This window comes from Hypanus sabinus, chromosome 8 (genome assembly GCF_030144855.1).
Source record: "Hypanus sabinus isolate sHypSab1 chromosome 8, sHypSab1.hap1, whole genome shotgun sequence".
NCBI classification, from domain to species: Eukaryota; Metazoa; Chordata; class Chondrichthyes; order Myliobatiformes; family Dasyatidae; genus Hypanus; species Hypanus sabinus.
Window position 1 is genome coordinate 153356246 of NC_082713.1, and position 22347 is coordinate 153378592.

Here is a 22347-nt window from a genome sequence, read left to right on the forward strand (position 1 = left end):
AATGCATAAATGTAGCAGTGTTCTGCTCATAAAGTTGCCTTATTTGACTTGTGTGATTAAGTACACAATTTTGTTAGGACTTTTTGTCTTTTTGACTATTTTGAAATGATCAAAATAGAGTTAAGTTTTTTAAAAGCATGTTACTTTTCTAATGAAACCTCTGTAAAGTTGGCATGTGATCAGATATTGAGAATATAAACTTATTTAGCGCGATCAATGATGGAACGTTTGCTTTAATAGAGTGAATAGAAAGCAGGCCAATGTGAGTTGCATGATCCCTTGAGAGCTGTACGCACAGTTCAATCGTATTACTTTATGGAAAAAATGTAGATTCTGAGTATGTTTTTCCATTTGTTTCATTAGGCTGCTAACTGAGATTTAATTCATGATACTCCAAAATAAATTTGACCTCAGTTTACAAGAAAGCTGCCTTAAACACATGTTCCAGTTTAAGAAGAAACGAATTTCTGTCTCTCAACTGCTTTACCTGTATTAGCCTAATATTGCTATTTTATTTGGGAAATGCATTAATAGCTTTAGTGCTATTCCATAGATGGAAATATTTCTGATTGTCTGTTTCCTTCTGTGGTATTTATAACATTTTCCAAACTTATGCAGCTAAATATAATTATCATGTACTGCACTTCAATAGATCAATTTTTAAAAATTATGATTTTCCAAATGTGTACCCCCGCTTTATTTCAGAGACAACTTCCGTATAATAGCAATAATTTATTTTCTTCCCCTCATTCTTTGTTCTTTATCGAATTGAGCATTAGCCTTGCACAAGTCTTCAATATGGTCTGTAGATTCTCACACATTGGTCAAGTATGGGCAAGGAAACTTGATAATTAGTGGTCCAGCAACTGAGGGAAGCAGGTAATTTCAGGCTGGAAAGAATGCAAAGATTTATAAGAATATTCCTGGACCTAAGGACCTGAATCATAGGGAGAGATTGAGCAAATCAGACCTTTATATCTTAGGATATAGAGGACTTTAGGGTGGCCTTAGAGATGTATAAATAATGAATGGATAGGCAGGGTGAATGCACATGTTCATTTTCCCAGGCTAAGTGAATCAAAAAATAGAGGACATAGATTTAAGGTGAGGGGGTAAGATTTAAAAGATGGACAATTTCAGGTAAAGGGTGGTGTGTGCAGGGAACCAGCTACCAATAAAAATGCTTGAGGCAAGAACAGTAACGATATTTAAAAGACACTTGGATATCTACGTAGATGGGAAAAGTTTTGAGTGATATGGGCCTAATGCATGCAAATAGGATTTGTTTAGGTGAACACCTTGGTTGGCATGGACGGGTTGGGGCAAAGGCTCTGTTCTTGTGCTGTATTAACTTGACTCAATAATGACTTGGAAAAGGCATTGAGAGCAAAATAAGGCACAGAACATTCTCTGGGTGGCTCCATAGCTGGACCACAGACCGGACTTGCTGCAACTTGCTCAAGCAAGCCCAAGTTTCGCAGAACATGTTACTTTGCCCATCTAGGAATTGGAAGCTTTCTACTTCATTGACGACGTGAACAGGATCTCCGCCCTTCTCCCCCCTCCCCCCACTCCTCTTCCTGAAGTCAATCGTCAGCCCTTTTGTTTTGCTGACATTAAGGGAAATGTTGTTGTCATAACACCATGTTGCTAAGCTCGTTATCTCCTTCCTATACTCTGACTCATCATTATTTGTGATACAGCCCACTATGGTGCAAACTTGTAGATGGAGTCACAGCAGAATATGGCCACACAGCCAGGAGTATCATAGAGAGGGGGACTGAGGACGCAACCTTATGGAGTCCCTGTTGTTAGAGTGATCATGGTGGAGTTGTTGCTGTCTATCCTTACTGGTTGGTCAGGAAGTGGAGGATCCAGTTGCTGTGGGAGGTGTTAACTTTTGAGCTTTAGAGTTTGGTGATGAGTTTGCTTGGAATTATAGTATTGAAGACAGAGCTGTCATCAATAAACAATGGGCTAACTTGGCTTTTACTGTAGAGATGTCCAGAGATGAGTGCAGGGCAGCTGGCTTCCACTGCTATGGGACTCATTCTGAGATGGGTTATATTGTGAAAAACTTGTGTTCCGCAATTATGGAAGTGCATCCCGGCCAGAAGAAAGCCGCTTATCACAGTGTGCCATCAAAGAAAGCTGCTACGATGGAAAAAGCTTTCATTGATTGCTGTCATATTAAGCAAGGAACCACAGAGATGCTTGTTGAGCTCTCTCACTGCTGGACACACATTTCTTGGTAATTCATTTTAGAAATAAATATCTCCAAAATTTGAATTTGGTTTGCAAGTTATTTTTGGCTGGCTCTTTGAAACCTCATCAGGCAATTAAATTATTTTCATTGGGTTTTGTCCTCTAAAATTAATGTTTCCTTATATAGGCTGCAAAGTGTTAAATCCATTTGGACTGGTAACACTTAGGCTTCGGGGCCTTTAATTCCACTAACTGTCTGATTCCTAGTTGCCATAGTTTACCAACTCAAGCGATTGTATTTGCAAAGTGTTACTAAGCACAGTTTTAGTGATTTACTTCTGCTTTCTATAACAGCTGCCTCTATTAACCATATAACAATCACAGCACGGAAACAGGCCATCTCGACCCTCCTAGTCCGTGCCGAACTCTTAATCTCACCTAGTCCCACCTACCCGCACTCAGCCCATAACCCTCCACTCCTTTCCTGTCCATATACCTGTCCAATTTTACCTTAAATGACACAACTGAACTGGCCTCTACTACTTCTACAGGAAGATCATTCCACACAGCTATCACTCTCTGAGTAAAGAAATACCCCCTCATGTTTCCCTTAAACTTCTGCCCCCTAACTCTCAAATCATGTCCTCTCGTTTGAATCTCCCCTATTCTCAATGGAAACAGCCTATTCACGTCAGCTCTATCTATCCCTCTCAAAATTTTAAATACCTCGATCAAATCCCCCCTCAACCTTCTACGCTTCAATGAATAGAGACCTAACTTGTTCAACCTTTCTCTGTAACTTAAGTGCTGAAACCCAGGTAACATCCTAGTAAATCGTCTCTGCACTCTCTCTAATTTATTGATATCTTTCCTATAATTCAGTGACCAGAACTGCACGCAATATTCCAAATTTGGCCTTACCAATGCCTTGTACAATTTTAACATTACATCCCAACTTCTGTACTCAATGCTTTGATTTATAGAGGCCAGCGTTCCAAAAGCCTTCTTCACCACCCTATCTACATGAGACTCCACCTTCAGGGAACTATGCACTGTTACTCCTAGATCTCTCTGTTCCTCTGCATTCCTCAATGCCCTACCATTTACCCTGTATGTTCTATTTGGATTATTCCTGCCAAAATGTAGAACCTCACACTTCTCAGCATTAAACTCCATCTGCCAACGTTCAGCCCATTCTTCTAACCGGCATAAATCTCCCTGCAAGCTTTGAAAACCCACCTCATTATCCACAACACCTCCTACCTTAGTATCATCGGCATACTTACTAATCCAATTTACCACCCCATCATCCAGATCATTTATGTATATTACAAACAACATTGGGCCCAAAACAGATCCCTGAGTCACCCCGCTAGTCACCGGCCTCCATCCCGATAAACAATTATCCACCACTACTCTCTGGCATCTCCCATCTAGCCACTGTTGAATCCATTTTATTACTCCAGCATTAATACCTAACGACTGAACCTTCTTAACTAACTTTCCATGTGGAACTTTGTCAAAGGCTTTGCTGAAGTCCATATAGACTACATCCACTGCCTTACCCTCGTCAACATTCCTCGTAACTTCTTCAAAAAATTCAATAAGGTTTGTCAAACATGACCTTCCACGCACAAATCCATGCTGGCTACTCCTAATCAGATCCTGTCTATCCAGATAATTATTAATACTATCTCTAAGAATACCTTCCATTAATTTACCCACCACTGATGTCAAACTGATAGGTCTATAATTGCTAGGCTTCCTTCTAGAACCCTTTTTAAACAATGGAACCACATGAGCAATACGCCAATCCTCCGGCACAATCCCTGTTTCTAATGACATCTTAAAGATCTCCGTCAGAGCTCCTGCTATTTCTACACAAACTTCCCTCAAGGTCCTGGGGAATATCCTGTCAGGATCTGGAGATTTATCCACTTTTAAATTTCTTAAAAGTGCCAGTACTTCCACCTCTTTAATTGTCATAGGTTCCATAACTTCCTTATTTGTTTTCCACACCTTACACAATTCAATATCCTTCTCCTTAGTGAATACTGAAGAGAAGAAATCGTTCAAAATCTCTCCCATCTCCCTCGGCTCCACACATAGCTGACCACTCTGATTCTCTAAGGGGCCAATTTTATCCCTCACTATCCTCTTGCTTTTAACATAACTGTAGAAACCTTTCGGATTTACTTTCACCTTATTTGCCAAACCAACCTCGTATCTTCTTTTAGCTTTTCTAATCTCTTTCTTAAGATTCCTTTTACATTCTTTATATTCCTCGAGCAATTCCTTTACTCCATGCTGCCTATATCTATTGTAGACATCCCTCTTTTTCCGAACCAAATTTCTAATATCCCTTGAAAACCATGGTGCTTTCAAACCTTTAACCTTTCCTTTCAACCTAACAGGAACATAAAGATTCTGTACCCTCATAATTTCACCCTTAAATGGCCTCCATTTCTCTATTACATCCTTCCCATAAAACAACTTGACCCAATCCACTCTCTCTAAATCCCTTCGCATCTCCTCAAAGTTAGCCTTTCTCCAATCAAAAATCTCAACTCTAGGTCCTGTCCTGTCCTTCTCCATAATTATATTGAAGCTAATGCTATTGTGATCACTGGACCCGAAGTGCTCCCCAACACGTACATCTGTCAGCTGACCTATCGCATTCCCTAACAGGAGATCCAACACTGCCCCATCTCTAGTCGGTACTTCTATGTATTGTTGCAAAAAACTATCCTGCACAAATTTCACAAACTCTAAACCATCCAGCCCTTTTACAGAATGAGCTTCCCAGTCTACGTGTGGAAAATTAAAATCTCCCACAATCACCACCTTGTGTTTACTACAAATATCTGCTATCTCCTTACACATTTGCTCTTCCAACTCATGCTCCCCATTAGGTGACCTATAATACACTCCTATTAGTGTTACTACACCCTTCCCATTCCTCAATTCCACCCAAATATCCTCCCTAGAGGAGCTCTCTAATCTATCCTTCCAAAGCACCGCCATAAGATTTTCTCGGACAAGCAATGCAACACCTCCTCCTCTGGCCCCTCCTACTCTATCATACCTGAAGCAACTAAATCCAGGAATATTTAGTTGCCAATCACACCCTTCCTGCAACCATGTTTCACTAATAGCTACAACATCATAATTCCAGGTATCAATCCACGCTTTAAGATCCACCTTTCTTACAATGCTCCTAGCATTAAAATAGATACATTTAAGATACTCTCCACCCCTCCTCTCTTTTCATCCCTAACAATGCATTCAAATTTATTATCCTTTTCTTTCTTCTCCCCTACATCTTCGGGCTGAGCGCATCCCTTCTCCATCACCTGCCTTTCCTCCCTCACACACTTTCTATTTACTTGCTCTACTGGTGAACTAACCTCCTCTCCCATAGTTTCCTCAAATTGATTCCCGCCCCCCCCCCCCCATCTCACTAGTTTAAAGATTATAATTGCATAGTACTTTAAATGTAAAACATTTCCGTATTTTAGGGCTTGATGTAGCTGACTCATTCGCTAAATGATTGGGCTGACAACCAGGATGTTGAGTCAAGATTCTTGTTGACAAACTAAGGGTATGGGTGCCTTGTTGCCTCTTCCTTAAGGTCTGAGGGAGTTGAACAATTGTGAAATTCAGATCTCTTTTGCTGTCTTCAAAGCAATGCAGACCAGGGTAGTTTAATGTTTTGCATTACTGACATCACAGCATGAGATCTGGTCCACCTTGTAAAAGATAACGGTTTTGAAACTGTATTTCCAATTCGGCAGAGCATCAAAGAGGGTTTTGTTTCTCTAACTATCTCTTTTGTAACCTTATTGACAGAAACTTCTTGTTTTTAAATGTCAACAGGGCTCTTCAATTTATACGTTAATTTAAACTAGTTGTTTATATATTTCTATCAAGCTTTGAACATTAGGAAATACGAAGGAAAAAGAAATATCCCTTTTGAACAAAATCAAGTAATTTATCAGTAGATCAAGTTTTCTGGCAAAAAATGAATGCCAATGATTTAGGAGGGAGTTATCTACGGTGATACATCTGGCCGATGTTGCAGAATGTGGACAGTAGATAAGTCAGTGGGAGTTTAAAAATAAAATGGATTACTTCTTTGTGAGTTGTAATGTTCTTTCTCTTTTGGTTTGAAATTCCTGATTTTTCATTTGTTCATTTTGCATAAAGTGACTACTCGTGGCTTAGTACAAAGGGTTATTCAGCAAGGTGATGACCCAACGGGCATGCTTTGATTAAATATTGTCACAATGTTATCTCAGGTAGACAGCTGCTAGCATGTGTGTTGCTGCTGTTTTCCCAAGTACTATTTCAGAATCCAGGTGCTATTTTTACAGCTGTAATTTATGCATATTTTGTACAGGATAAACCTAGCTTGTTGCACAAGAACCTTTGATATGATTTTTCCTATTTTTGAAAATGTACAGCATAAAGCCTATAAAGATCATAATTCTTTGCTGTTGAGAAAACAATATTAACCATTCTTTCAGTTATAGCCACTGACACTTGAACTGAGGAAAAATATGTATGTTGACCCAATTTGTGGCAGCATTAGTTATCAAAAAAGTTTTTTTAAAAATTGGGTCATTTGGGTTTCTTTCTTTGTGGCTGCCTGTAAGCAGACAAATTTCAAGGTGTATAATTTATACATTGTTTTGATAATAAATGTGCTTTGAATCTTTGAAGTGTGAGCATTGTCTTTCAACAGGGAAGTGGGTCCCTCTCTCTTGGACCATGTTGAATCAAGATTGATGTCTTCTCAAATATTGAATCTTTATCAAAGAAGTTGGTTCTTACTGTGTAATATTTTGGTACAATGCCATCTCTTTCATTATTCCTTCACTCATAGAAATAGAAATCTGCAAAAGCTTGTAAAAATCATTTCACTTAAAGCATACCATTTACAAAATTGCTAAAACATAGATTTAACAGCTATCTTAATATGAAAATGAATGGAGGGTAAATTTTATTTTTTCTCTAGTATCTGATAATCTATAATAAGAAGTTCTGTTCAGGATCAGTAAAATGCCAGCAAAAAAAAACGACTAGAAAAATTGTAATATGTGCTTAGTAATTCAAAACAAGTTTGTTGTCTTTTTGTATTTTAATGGCTAATAAATGCTTGGGAGTGGATCGTAACATTATACCTTAAAACTCTTGCAATTTGGTACACATTCTACTAATTTTTCATTTTGTTATCCATTCCTGTGTCCGCATGGTTGTTGGTGGAAAACTTGAAGTCATAATGAAACCCTCTTTCCAATGAGAGCCAGCTATGCTTCCAGTAACTAATTGATACCTGAAGTATTCAGTGTAAAAGTGAATACTGATAGAAGGGGTGGGGAGGGGAGGAATTTAATCCAAATAAAACAATATAGTTGATCAAGAAATACAGGTGATGTATTGAGCAAGCTCAAGTTCCAATGATGTGTAACATGCTCTGTGCATCTGCAGTTATATAAACAGAGGAGGAATCGAAGGAAATTTTTGAAGTAAAAGAAACTTTTTAAAATATAATTTCTAGAAGATTATGTTCACTTTGACCTATATTACTTTCACCTGTATTTTATATCATATGATTTCTTCAGTGTTAGAGTGGTCCAGTATTTCTTGAACAGTATTCACCATTTGTCATTTGTTCCTTGATGTGTCATTCTTTATATGGGGATATCCTTGGTGATAGGTAGCATACTCTGCCATCTAATCTAATTAATGCCCACTCTTAATTGTTCCTGAGAAGGTGGTGATGAGATGAACTGTCTGATTCTTTGTGATGAACAGATAAATGAAGTTAGGTAGAGAATTTCAGGATATTGGCTTTGCTGACAAATTGGTGTTGTACGTCAAGATGAATGTGATATGTGAATTGGAAGTAATTTAGTTTCTGAATTATTTGCTTCCTTTATTCATCAGGTATTAGGAGTAACAGGTTTGAAGAAGAGGAGTTTATTATAATGGTGGGCTGCTTTGCCCTAGATGGTACAAAGCATCATGGAACTTTGCATTCATCCAGACAAGTCGAGAGTTTTCCATTGCACTTCTGAAATGCTTCTTACTGAGGAAGCATTTCTGTGGAGTGAGGAGAAGCAAGTCATTTGCAGCAAGATTCCCACACACTAGAAATCTTTTTATAGCTATGATATTCATCTGACTGGTTTAATTAATAATGATTCCTCAAGATATTGGTGACGGGAGAAGGTGATGTTGAATGTTTAAAGAAGCATAGGTGATCATACTGTTTTCTAATGGCAACAGTCATTATCTGGGATACGCATGGCATGAATGTTATCTGAAACTTTTCAGTTCATTACTGGATGGTCGTTGATCAGGTCTTGTTGCAAGCTGGCTCTGAGTGCTGCTTTATCTGATGATTTGCAGCTGAACCCAAGTACTATGCCATCAACAGCAAAATTCCTCACTTTTGATATGACAATGTAGCTACGTTGCCTGCTGTTTGAGCAGATGAAACTGCCAAGAGGAATTCATGCAGCTGTATCCTGATTGACTTCCAAAAGCTATAAGCATCTTTCTTTGCGCAGGATGTGAATCCAAATGGAGCTTCTTGATTCCACTCATGGTCAATGGACTTTGGACCAAGGTTTCAATGAAGTCTAAAGCTGAATGATAATTGAAAACAGACTCGTTGATTAATGGTAGGTCCGCATGACTTCTTTCATCTCTTTGACTCAGAGCAGATTGAAGAGGTGGCAATTTTCTGATTTACCTTTAGCTTGTATTATTGCCAAAATATACCTAATCTGTTTGGACTCCATCAGCAGATATCTGTAGCTGTATCAAACTATACTGGCAAGTTCTGCTGTACTGATCTTCAGTACCAAAGCTCTCACATTATGAGGAGCCTTCTTGTCTTCAGTGCACTCAATCTTTATTCCATTATTAGTGAAATGAATTGAGTGAAGGATTGTTTCCATGATTTGTGTAAACTACAATTCATGAATCAGGATTACAGATGCTTTAATTTTGTTTTAATACTACTGCCAGGCTCTAATTTTCCTCAAAATTAGAGGATATTTTGATGGTAGAACTTTAGATTTTCAAACTGTCTGTGTGGTTACTTAATTCTGTTTATAATATGTTGGTTTCACACTCCATTATGTGTTCAGTCTTGTGATGTACCTTCACCATATTGGCACCTCATTTTCAGTTGTTGCTTCATTTAGGCCTATTCTTCTGCACTGGCCACAGTTCCAGGGTTGATTTGGTTGTTCAGTTGTGGTGAGGAATATAATGGTCGATTGCTGATGACCAGAGTGCCTCATGGATGCCCGATTCAGAGCTACCAACTCTCTTCAGAACTTATCTGATTTTGAAAAGATAACGTGACAGTTGCTAAATACAATTCTGCCCTCGATGCAAAAGTATGACATTCCACTGGGTCTGTGCCTTGGCATTGAACCTTGTTCACTTTGTATCTGAAGCTGAGAGGATGTGTTCATGAAGTCCCTTTTCATTTCCTCCTTGCCCCCTATCATCAGCCCAGCCCATTACCTATATCCAAAAGGATTTTGCCAAAAGTGATGCAGTCATCTTAGAGACAGGTGTAAATTTTGACAATTAATTTCCTATGTCCATTGTTAAAATGCATATACCTTGTTGATCAGTCAAGCAGAGATGTAGCTTTATTTGATTACATTTAAATTGTACATCTAATCTCCAGAGGTTGGATTTTATTTTGGATTAATCTTTGGATTAAATTGAGGCCCTGTTTTTTTCTGAATTAAATGTAAAATTCTAATGGGACAAGATTGTGTCTAAATAGATTAAAGAGTTATCTCTATTATCTTTGGTACTCGTTCATGTTTATTCCGCAGTCAAGTTCTCTCAAATTCCTGTCCCTAATTTATCTCTTAAATAAATTATCTGTTTATTGATGTTGTTAGGATATAGTTGCTTGATTTTAAAACTTGGCTGAAGTATTTCTTATTATATTGCAATTACTGTACTTCCCATGTATTGCATTTCAACTGGTTGTAAAATGCATTGGGATGTCCTCTAATTGTTAAAGGAGCTCTGTAAATACCAGAGCCTCTTTTGCTTCCAATTCTGTACCATGTCATCTAAATATTGTATTTGACAAATTATTTCATACAAATTAAATAGCATTCACCAAATGTGGGTCAATGTCTATGAAGGAGTACTTAACTCAAACATTTGCATGAATCCTTGTAGAATGAGTTGATTTGCTAAACATTGGCCAAGCATCTACAGTCAATAAATAACAAGAATTGTAGCCAATGTCTCTGAGAGAAGGCAATAGAAACCATCTTTATGCAGATCAACGACTATTAATAACTGTGTGACTTCCGTCGGTCGTGGCTGACCATGGATACCGTACCTCTGGTAGTCTCTGGGAGTGGCTTCTTCAGGGCACAAGCCAGGACAGTTGATATGAAGAGCTGTCTGTTGCCCATGCAGTGGGACCCCCCTCTCCGTGCTGATGACCGGTCCAAAGGAACGACGAGAGTCGGTACAGTTTGGTGCCAGCAGCATCGCAGGAGTTGCCGTGCCGGTGCTGGGTACAGCAGTCAGCCGCCTTCGGGACTCCGACTCCGGATTTTTCCTCCGGGTTTACTCCCAAAGCCTTTCCCGTGAGCGGGTATAGCCGCAGGGCAGCGGAGGTTTGAAATTGGAGTTTTCCCTCTCCTAGATGAGCTACCATCCATGGTTAACAAGCCCCATCTGCCCGGAGCAACTAGTTTTAAGGCGCCAGTGGTCCGCCTTTGCGCCTTCTCCTGTCAGTAATATTGTTATTATTACTCTACCGTAGCTCACCAAATATACAAGATTCTATCATGAAAAATATCTTTATTAAAAACATACAGAAAATCCAAAAATACTGCTTCTTTCAAGATCTTTCACTAACCCAGGCATATTTTCATGAAATGACTAATTACTATGCTTTTTCCTGAGGTTCTGTTCTGTGCTTTTGATGGTTATTCAATCCATACCTATGGCATCAAATTTATAGCATAGGCTTTTGATTCCTGTGTTATCCTCGCCAATTTATCTATGGCTTTCAATTGGTAATACAGGTCAAATACTCCTTATCCGAATTTTTTTTTTAGCACTGACACAACATCAAAAATGTAAAGTTCCACAAGGTGCCAAGAAGGTTTCCAGGTCTCTACGGATCACAGATAGTTCTGTGAAGCGGAGACATATATGTAAAGAACAGAAATTTATGGAAAAATGGAAAAACGGCATAAAGTGAAAAATGAAGATCTCCATTCTGTATCACCAGCAATGGAGTGCGCATATGCCACTTAACGGTATGACAATCATGAAGCAAGCGAAGACCTATCACGACAAACGGAAAACTGAAGGTAATTGCGAATATTCAGCAGGCTGGTTGCAGAAATATAAGCAAAGAAATAGCATTAAATTTTTAAAGCATCTACTGATCATGAAAATCTACCATTGGAACCAGTCTATGATGCAAATTGTTTTTATACCTTACATAACAGCATTAAATTTTTAACGTATTGCTGATGGAAAAACTAGCACGCAGAATAAGTCTGTCTCCAATGCTGATTGTTTTCATACCTTACGTAAAATCTAAAAAAATTGTAAAATCCAAATACAGTGTACCGTAGTCTTTTAATCAAAGCATGACATTGGAGGGAGGGGGAACTGAAAACCTGCTGTTCTTTTTGTTTAAACAGCTGATTCAGGTGTTCTCCCTGCTTTTGTTAGCCTACATACAATATATTTTCAATATGTCAATCGTATATTATAATTTTTACTGCTACGTACATATGTGTGATGGACAACTAAGACAAAGACTGCTTACTGATAGCACATAAATTCAGAGTTGGAAATGATGGTGATCTCAAGCCATTTTATTATATATTCCAAAATCCCAATTCCTCTGGCCCCAGGCATTTTGGATAAGGGATACTCAACCAGGATTAACCATGGCTTGCATTTGAGCACATTACACAGGAGTGGTGTTTTGCAAAGTAAACAGTTAAGATTTGTGCCATGTCCTGGGAGTGCACTTTAATCCGTTTTAAGGAATCCTTCAATGATGTAGCTGGGAAATCTTTTCCTATTGCCACCATATGTTCCTGACTCAGTTCTGGAATGCCATGGGAGATCAATTAGTAATACTAAAATTGTCCATGCCACATGTTTAATTTGCATTAGGAGTTGCTGTCAAAAATTACTCACCTGAGGCTGTTGCCTGTTGACATTCAATTCTGACTCCTGGGGCAAATTGTTTTCCCTCAAATGGTTGTTATGTATTGTGTTGTAGTAAAAGTTAGTTGGCTGCTGACCAGTAATGTTTACTAGCTAACTGATATTAGCAACACAATTCCCTTGCTTTTGTCAGACTTTTGCAAATGCTTCTCAAAAATTTTTCAGTGAAGGCTTCTTTTGGAAATAACTGACATGTTTTGTTTTTGTTGGGGTAGTAGTAACTTTGGGAGATCCTTTCAGGCTAGACGGGCGTCCTTTTAGAATAGAGGTGAGGATGGATTTCTTTAGCCAGAGTGTGAAGAATCTGTGGAATTTGTTGCCACGGTTGGCTTGGAGGCCAAGTCATTGGTATATTTAAGGCAGAGTTCGATAGATTCTTGATTGGTCAGGGCATGAGGGGATATGGGAAGAAGGTAGGAGATTGGAATTGAGAGGGAAAATAGATCAGCCATCATGAAATGGCGGATCTGACTTGATGGGCAAAATGGCCAAATTCTACTCCTAAATCTTATTGTCTTAGTAAGTACATTAAACAAACAATAGAAAATACTAAGAGAAGTTGGCACTTCCGATTTTTGTTTTCTTATTTTGATATGTCTGTTTTATAACTGCCAGAAGTGATTCAGGTAAAACTAAATCTGTCTGTTTATGCTGCAGAGAGGTAAACAAAGCCTAATTTCGATAGGAATAAGTCATCTCAACAATTTCAAAAAGGGTTCAAAAGTTGTTCAGACAAGCCCAAGAATATCATAGCAACTACAAATGAAAGACAGTCTTTAGGTTGTTTGCTAGTAAACTCCCAGAAAACAGAAGACAAAAATCCAGTAAATAATTAGCTCTCCTGTGACAGGCTTCCGAATTACTGTGATACATTAATTGGGCAAAATTAGCATGAATTAAGGCAAATAAGTATAACATGTAATTTATTACTTACCAAGCATGTTGCTGCAGTGGAAACTTACGATTTCCCTTAAGATTGCTTTAACAGCTATAATGCATTCTGTAATTTACTCTGTGGAAAATTAATTTTTTTCAGAGTTCATTAAGCATCAATATGTTAGAATGCAATTCCCAAGAGTAAATAGCTACAATATATTATGCAAATTATTTCCAGTGTATTTCAAATATGTAAATAGCAATAATACCAGTGTTGTCATCCTGTATTCATCTGCACCTAAAAAAACCTATGAATAATTCCCAGTGACACTCTTGCAAGGAATTTAACATTTTACTTATGAAACACATAACAAAAAGTATTTATGTAAGATATAAGTTACTCAGTAAGGGTTTTAGGTGTCATTACCAGCTTTTTGTCCCCCTCATCTCCAAAGCCAAATGTAATTTTGCACCCTCACTGTGTCCAGGTCTGAGAGCCTCGCTTTGCATATACAGTGGATCCCGGTTGATTGGAACACATTGGATCAGACTATCCTGGCCCAATTAACCAAAGTTTCATGGAAATAGTTGAAAAGGTATAAAAAAGACAAACTGCTATTTAACTAAATTACAAATTGCATAATGAAATACAGAACACTTCTGCAATACTCTAAAACTGTATTAGTTCCTAATGGTTATTGAAGGAGTAATTCAATCAATGTACACTGTCGTGTTCTTTCAATTGACTGCACATGAACAATATTAGTGCAGGCACCTAGTGCAGATAATAGACTGTCCTCATACTATGTTTTCATCATTTGCATCCTCCAAACCTTCATTTTCATTGTAACAATCAAGATGATTGCCAGTACCTTCAAATTCTTTCTAAGTTCTAACATGTTGAAGTAGTGAAATTGTTTTATTTTCAGTCCTGGCCATTTCCTGCATCTCCAAGCCTCAATGCTTGAAACTTCAGTGAGCAAAAAAGTTCTGAGTTGTCTTGCTGTTTGTTTCTTGCCAGTCATATTGTGAATGTATTGTTTGATTAAGTATTCTTTGAAAAAGGAACCAGTGCTTTCCTGGCATATATGATGAATAAACTCTTCTTGGGCTTCCAATTATTGATTCTTTGTTTAAGGTAAGCATTCTTTGTTTACATAATTCATTACCAATTATATGTAAGAAGTATATGAATGGTGTATGTCATTACGACACCATGTCATGCAGTATGTGCATGCCTCACTAAAGGAAAGGAGAGTAAAAACTAAGGAGACAGAAATCCCCACCTCCTATGTTTTTTTTCTTTTGATTAGTCACAGTGGCAATGAGGAAGTTTGAAAATGAATCCAAGATGACTGTCTAGCTCATTGTTCTTCAGCAAGGATGAGAGAGAGACAATTGTGTTTTAAAAAATAAAGTGTAGCATGTTTTCCTTCAGAAGGGGAGAATGATGTTTGAGTTTTTCTTCAAAAAAATGCTGCACATTTTTTCTTCAGAAGGGGACAGAGACATTCCAGTTATTAAAAAAAAGGCAGAAAATGGACAAAATTCAGGAGTTTATAAACAGTGATTATACAGTGATAATAAAACAATTTAAAAAAGCGGAAACTGCTGGCTACGTTGGAAAGACTTGCAAGAACTGCAACAAAGTTGGACACGTACAAAGACCATGTCAAGCAGACAAAAATAAATGGCTGCACAGGGAAGAAATAAAGATAAAAAGTTGAGATGCAGTTTCAAAAGCACTAATCTTCATGCCATTCATGAAAAATCTGATTAACGATGAGAATGACACAGGATTGGGTAGCCTTAAGACTTACAATATGAAAATGAAGAGGCAAGAAATATGGCTTAAACCAGAAATGAATGGCACATTAATGACAATGGTATTGGACACTGGCTCCACACAAAGTCCTGCCAAAGGGTCTCAGCCCAAAATGTCGACTGTATTTTTTTCCAGATGCTACCTGGCCTGCTGAGTTCCTCCAGCATTTTGTGTGTGTTGCTTGGGGTTTCAGAATCTGCAGATTTTCTCTTCTTTGTGATTGGACACTGGTTCAGCTGTTTCAGTCTTTCCACAAAGTGAGTTTGAACAACATTTCAAAGACACTGAAATGAAGCCTGCAGATAGCCAACTAAGAATGTATACTGGAGAAAAGGTAACTCCTATGGGAATAACATTTGTAATAGTGAAATACAATGACCAACAAGCCACATTAGGCTTGTATTTCATAAAAAAACAGGAGGGTCAGCATGGTGGGGCCATAATGGGCTGAGGCAACAACTAGATTGGAGATCCATCCACCATTTTTATGCCACATCCCCTAAAATAGAGTCAACTGAAAGTGAATTAAGGAAGGTACTGGATGAGGCCACAGCAGTGTTCAAGGATGGCATTGAAAAACTCAAACATATCAAGGGTAAAATTGTGTTAAATGAAAATGCTGCACCCAATTTTTAAAGAGCCCATCTGGTTCCTTGTACCTTCTGTGATAAAGCAGATCATGAGCTAGATCGCATGGAAGCTAAAGAATTATTTTTCCAGGGTTGGGTGGAGTCCATATTGGAGTATAAAAATATTATGGAGTATAAAACTTGTATTACTTGCTGTGTAACCAAAACTATGTAGTCAGTTTGCTATGCATGTACCCAAGATGAAATGCTAGGAATGTAGAAGACAATGGTGTGTTAATATATGTTAATGAGAGGTAGCTAAGAGATGTAGTCAGCTTTGAAGTCAGCTTTGAAGTTTGCTATTTGCTATGCATGTATCCAATTGAATGTAGAAGACAATGGTGTGGTAATGAGAGGTAGCTAAGAGATGTTTTGCTTTGAACTTGTTTGCTGTGTAACCAAAACTATGTAGTCAGCCATGATGTAGATTATGTAGTTTGAACTTACTATTTGCTATGCATGTACCCAATTTAGTAGGAGAATGAAATCTTAAGAATGTAGAAGACAATGGTGTGTTGGTGAGAGGGCTGGGAGATGTGGATTGGAACATGATTAAGTCAATGGGACGTACCTGTGAAACTGGACCAGGATTTTGCTATAAACAGTGCCGTGTCCGAGGATCGGTGGGCAATCAGCGACTAGCTCACTGGCTGTCTCAGCTTTGATTTACACATTAAAGTTTAACCCTTCTTGAAGAATTTTCTGTGTCTCCTGGTCATTTGTGAGGCACGAAAAACCACGACACCCACTGGCAATGCCAGTGAGCACAATAGCCAAGAAACATGGGCCTGTCAGGATCTGTGGTGATTTGAAGGTCACCATCAACCCAGTACTGAAAGAAGATCAATAACCTCTGCCGAGGACAGAGGATTATTTTGCAAACCTTCCTAGAGGGAAACAATTCAACAACGTGGACTTAGCTGAGGCCCACCTCCAGTTGGAAATGGAAGAGAAGCCAAAGTATTTCTCACTATAAACCCTCACAAAGGGCTTTATCACTGTCATAGGCTTATTTCTAGAGAAGCTTCGGCACCTGCACTGGCATAAAACTATAGAAGTGGTCCAGCAAGCTGCCCAGACACTCAATGACATCATCGTTACTGGTGAGAGTGACAAGGACCATCTCCAAAATCTCAAAACAGTGTTAAAGAGATTAGCAGATCAGAGTGTAAAAAGGGCGATCTTTCAGTCAGGTCTGCTTTCAAGATTTAACAAGCAGAACTTTGCGGCAGTTTTCTCTGAGTTGGGCAATCAATGTTAGGGGAGTATAAAAAGAGCTAGCTTTCAATCAGCATGTGGGTTGAAATTCTAAAGGCAGGCTTGGGTGATGTGTAAATTCTTGTGCATCAAGATTCTTTACAAGAGTGAAGAGAAAACTCAAGGAGCAGTAGATGATTCCCTAAGGCCAAAGAATATGTTATAAAGGTGTTGCTTTTTAAGCTTTCTTGATTTCTATAACAGGTTTCTGACAAATTTGGTTACTGTGCTTCACCCCTTGAACTCATTACTAGAGATCGGAAAAAGTAGCAATGGACAAAGCAGTGTGGGGTGGCTTTTCAAAAGGCAAAGGAAATGGTGATGTCAGACACTGTACTTGGACATTATAATCCACATCATCTAGTGAAGCTTGCCTGTGATGCCTCATCTTACGGTATATGTGCTGTCATGTCATATGTTATGAGAGATGGAAGTGAGTGTTCGCAGCCTTTGAATCATGTTCCCTTATCAATGCAGAGAAAAATTATGCACAGATTGGTAGAGAGGACTTGAGTCTGGTTTGGGGTGTAAAATGTTTCAACTAGTACCTGTATGGGAGACAGCTGATCCTCATTACTGATCATTAACCACTAGTGTCCATTTTCAATCCACAGAAGTGTATTTCACCAACAGCAGCAGCACAAATACAAAGCTGGGCTCTGCTTTTTGGAGGACACCAATTACATGATAGAATCCAAGAGTACAACTATTCCTGGAAGTGCTGAAGGATTGTCCCGTTTTCCCTTGGAAAAGGAAATGCCAGAAACATTTAAAAAGAGGATTCCCTTCTTGATATAATCTCCCTAATGCAATTGGAACATCTCCTGATTTCAGCAGAGATAATCAAAACGGAAAACTGAAAAGACTCCAGATAGTCTAGGGCAGGGGTCGGCAACCTTTACCACTGAAAGAGCCATTTGGACCCGTTTCACACAGAAAAGAAAACACTGGGAGCCACAAAACCTGTAACACTGCATACAACGTTATTTTTTTGCCTTTCTGCTATGTATAAACAAACTATAATGTGTTGCATTTATGAAATCGATGAACTCCTGCAGAGAAAACGAAATTACATTTCTGCATGCAACAAAAACATGTTGAACTCCGAAAAAAAGTCTTTGGGTTGAAGGTTACTTTTAAGTAAAATACTCAATGTCTATTTGAGTCCTTCTTGTATTTATGAAAAACGCCGAACTTAAATTGTCCACCAGCAGCAAACCAAAAATAACGTCAGCCAGCTGTCAACCTGAAAAATAAAAGGACTATTTCACTAAACAATGAAAAAATATGAATATACGTAAAATAATAGGCAATTAAAATATTTATCGTAGTTGGTTAATGGGATTTCTGCTCCTGGACCTCAGTGCACAGCGTCTGCACATCAGGGCTGTATGACGTCACCTTCATCTTTACACAGGATCGCAAGCTGTCATCTGTGAGGCGTGCGCGATGTTTGTTTTTAATAAAGTTCATGTTGGAGAACACCTGCTCACATACATATGTGGATCCAAAGATCAACAGGACTCCAAGCGCATACTTTTTAATGTTTACATAAATGTCGGGGATAGCATTCCATGTTTCGAACACAAGTTTTTTCCGGTTCGGGGAGGTTTTCAATATCACTCCATTTGTGATTCTGAGCAAGAACGGCCTTCTGACGGGCAACATCTTCAAGGTCTGATGTCAAGCGTCTAAACTTGGACACCCATATGTCTTAGTTGGCTATGTCAGTCAGTTCCATCTCAAGATCAGGTTGACTCACACCTGCCAATGCAGTTGTATTCAGTAGGGATGGATCGATGCTTAGGGGAGTGACCGGGAAGGATAATGTGTTTTTTTTCCTCTCTGAACTCACCGAAGCATTTCCCAAATGATGTTTGCATTGCGATGATTGCAAAATGTAAATACTCCGAACTTATCATGTTGTGAGCTTGCTTGAACTCTCTCAAATTGGGGAAGTGAGACAATGGGCCTTTCTGTAAATCTCTGGCAAGCACTGTCAACTTGCGCTCGAATGCCAAAACATCCTCCAACATGTGCAGGGCTGTGCGTCCTTTCCCCTGAAGAGCTGTGTTCAGCGTGTTCAGGTGCGCTGTCATGTCTACCATGAAGTGTAGCTTTTCCAGCCACTCTGGCTGTTCCACCTCAGGAAAGCTTTCACTTCTTCCAGACACGCGACAAAGTGTTTCAGCACCTCCCCTCTGGACAGCCACCAGACTTTGTTGTGCAGCAGGAGATCAGAATATGCGCTTTCCAGCTCGTCCAGTAACAAACGGAATTGATGGTGATTTAAACTTTTTGCCATCATTTTATTGACAATCTGAATGACAACATCCATTACTTCTGTGCATTCCGGAGGAAATGTTTGAGCGCACAGTGCCTCTTGGTGCAAGATGCAGTGAAAAGTCAGCAGCTTTCTGTCCAGCAACTTCTGCAGTAAAGCCACAAATCCCTTGTGCGCTCCTGTCATACTTGGTGCCCCATCAGTAGCTACTGACACCAGGTGGGTGGTCTTTATTCCTTTGGCTCTTAAACAATTCAAGACATCCTCACAGATGTCCTCCCCTCGTGTTTGGCCTTTTAGAGGTATCAACTCAATCATTTCTTCCTGTGGCCCGGCAGAGTTTACATACCGGCAGAACAGCGCTATTTGTTCAATATCACCTTTGTCTTTAGACTCGTCACAGGCAATCGAGTAGGCCACAGCTGAATTGATGTCTTTAATTTGCTGTCTTGTGATGTCTTCTGCCATTTTTATGGTTCTGTCTTTGACAGTCTTTGCAGAGAGGTGCTTATCCCTGATTTTCTGCACAATTTCACTTTTGTTTTTAAAGTCCGTGAACAGATGTTCTGAAATCTTAATGAAAGATTCTTTTATATATTCATCATCTGTAAACTGCTTTTCGTGCCTGACTATTTCCTGAGCGGCAACAAAACTAGCATATGTAGTTGATTTTCCAGACTTCATTCACTTCTTGAAATGATTTTTGCTCAGATCAACCTTCCGCATCAGTTCCGAAACGCTTTTGTCTCTCATCTCCATCCGGATATTTTTGATCAAAGGCTGCCTGTTTATCCTGGAAATGTCTTGCGACATTTGACTTTTCGTTGTTTGCTAGTTTCTCATTGCATATTAAGCATACCGGTAAACCAGTCTCGTCAACAGTGAAAGCAAATGAATCTGCCCACGTATCATTAAACGTTCTGTTTTCTTCAGTCACTTTTCTTTTTTTAGAATTCTCCATAGTTAGCCTACCTTGGATCGAAAAATTAAAGAAATCGTGCATTGGTGGGTGTCAGGCATTGGCAGTGGTGACGTATATTAATAGTGACAAAAAACACGTTTTATTTTGATTGTACAAGATCACCATAATCTTCAAATTTAGAATTACGTTTCAAAAACTAACAAACTAACATAAAATACATTTTTATTAAATACTCGTCATTCATTTTCCAAAGCCACAGGGAGCCGTAGCACAGTTGCTGACCCTAGACTCTAGGGTATACATGGCCACACAAAATGGGCGGAATATGCTGCAGAAATTCGAGTTCCCCCTTTTTACCAGTGCTGGGACAAGCTTACTCTTGATGGGGGTTGCCTTATGTGGGGATTGAGAGTTGGAGTACCACCTGCGCTGAGAAATAAAACATGGAGGAGCTGCATGCCGGCCATTTTGTTGTGGTCAAAATGGAGGTGTTGGCTTGAAGCTCTGTCCAGTAGATCAGCAGTTCGAGCACCCTGTCAAGTACTTTTTGGGATGTCAACACATCCAGAAGAGGGGTGTTCAGAGCAGTCCCAGAGTCAAGTCCTACAACCACCACAGAAGATGCCCAGGACCTAAGATTGCTTCACAGCCACAAGTCTTTACCTGCCAAGCAAATAGATTTTCTTGTTAGGAGATGCAATATGCTACATGAGTAAGCAGTTCCCCACAGCAATTAAATCTTTCGTCCTGATTGGAGCAATTTAAAACTTGCTATGTTGTGGAAGTCTCTGTAGTAGTTCTCCCCATAGCTCCCTGTAGCTGGTTGCATATGACAGCGGCCACATCCCGGGCAATGGCTTTGACAAGCCGGCTAAACCAGGTGAGGGTAGCCGACGAGTCTCAAACTCTTGGTGAGATAGGGAGTTGTCTCTCCCAGCATGTGAAAACAGACTCGAGCGGATTGAGTGGATGAGAACAACGGAAGGTCCAACGGTCAAGAAGGCGGTCTCTGCAAGCATTGTGGAACGTGAAGAGCACGACAAGACACAGAAGACGTCCTGGTCATCCACTGCACCTAGTCCCATCTCCAGCCGTCTCAACTCTTGTCTTGCCACTGGATCCAGATGGGAATTGGGAAGACAGAGCGAGGCTGATGCTGCGCAACTCTCCCTTACTTAAATCCAAATCAAGGACTAGTCTTGACACCATCATCATCGTGACTAATGGTGTTGAATTCTTCATCGACAATGATGGACTAACCAGCTAAATAGTATAGTGTGTGTGTGTGTATGTGTGTATATATATATATATCGAGAGAGAGAGAGAGAGAGAGAGAACACGAGCATGTGAGTTGAGATGCAACATATTCTATATTGGAGTTTATAGTTACGTAGGGTGGAATGCCAAGTATTTTGATTAAAATTGTAAATGTATTGTTTTATTCAGCATTCTTTGTTTACAAACTTCATTACGGGTTATAGGTGAGAAGTATGTGAGTGGCATACCTGTATGTCCTTATGACACCACATCATATGTGCACACCTCAGTAAGGAAAAGGCAAGTGAAGAGTAAGTGGACCCAGAACAACGGTTGTGTGCAGTTTTGATCACTTAATTACAGGAAGGATATTAATAAGGTTGAAAGAGTGCAGAGAAGATCTACAAGGATGTTGCCAGGACTTGAGAAACTGAGTTAGAGTATGGTTGAATAGGTTAGGACTTTATTCCCTGGAGTGTAGGAGAATGAGGAGATAGAGGTATATAAAATTATGATGGGTATAGACAGAGTGAATGCAAAGAGGCTTTTTCCACTGAGGCTAGGGGAGAAAAGAAAACAGAGGACATGGGTTAAGGGTAAAGAGGGAAAAGTTTAAAGGGAGCATGGGAGTGTGGAATGAGCTGCCAGATGAAGTGGTAAATGTGCTTACTTTTAACATTTAAGAAAAACTTGGACAGGTACATGGATGAGAGGTGTATGGAGGGATATGGGCCAGGTGCAGGTCAGTGGGACTAGGCAGAAAAATGGTTCGGCACAGCCAAGAAGGGCCAAAAGGCCTATTACTGTGCGGTAATTTTCTATGGTTCTATGGTTC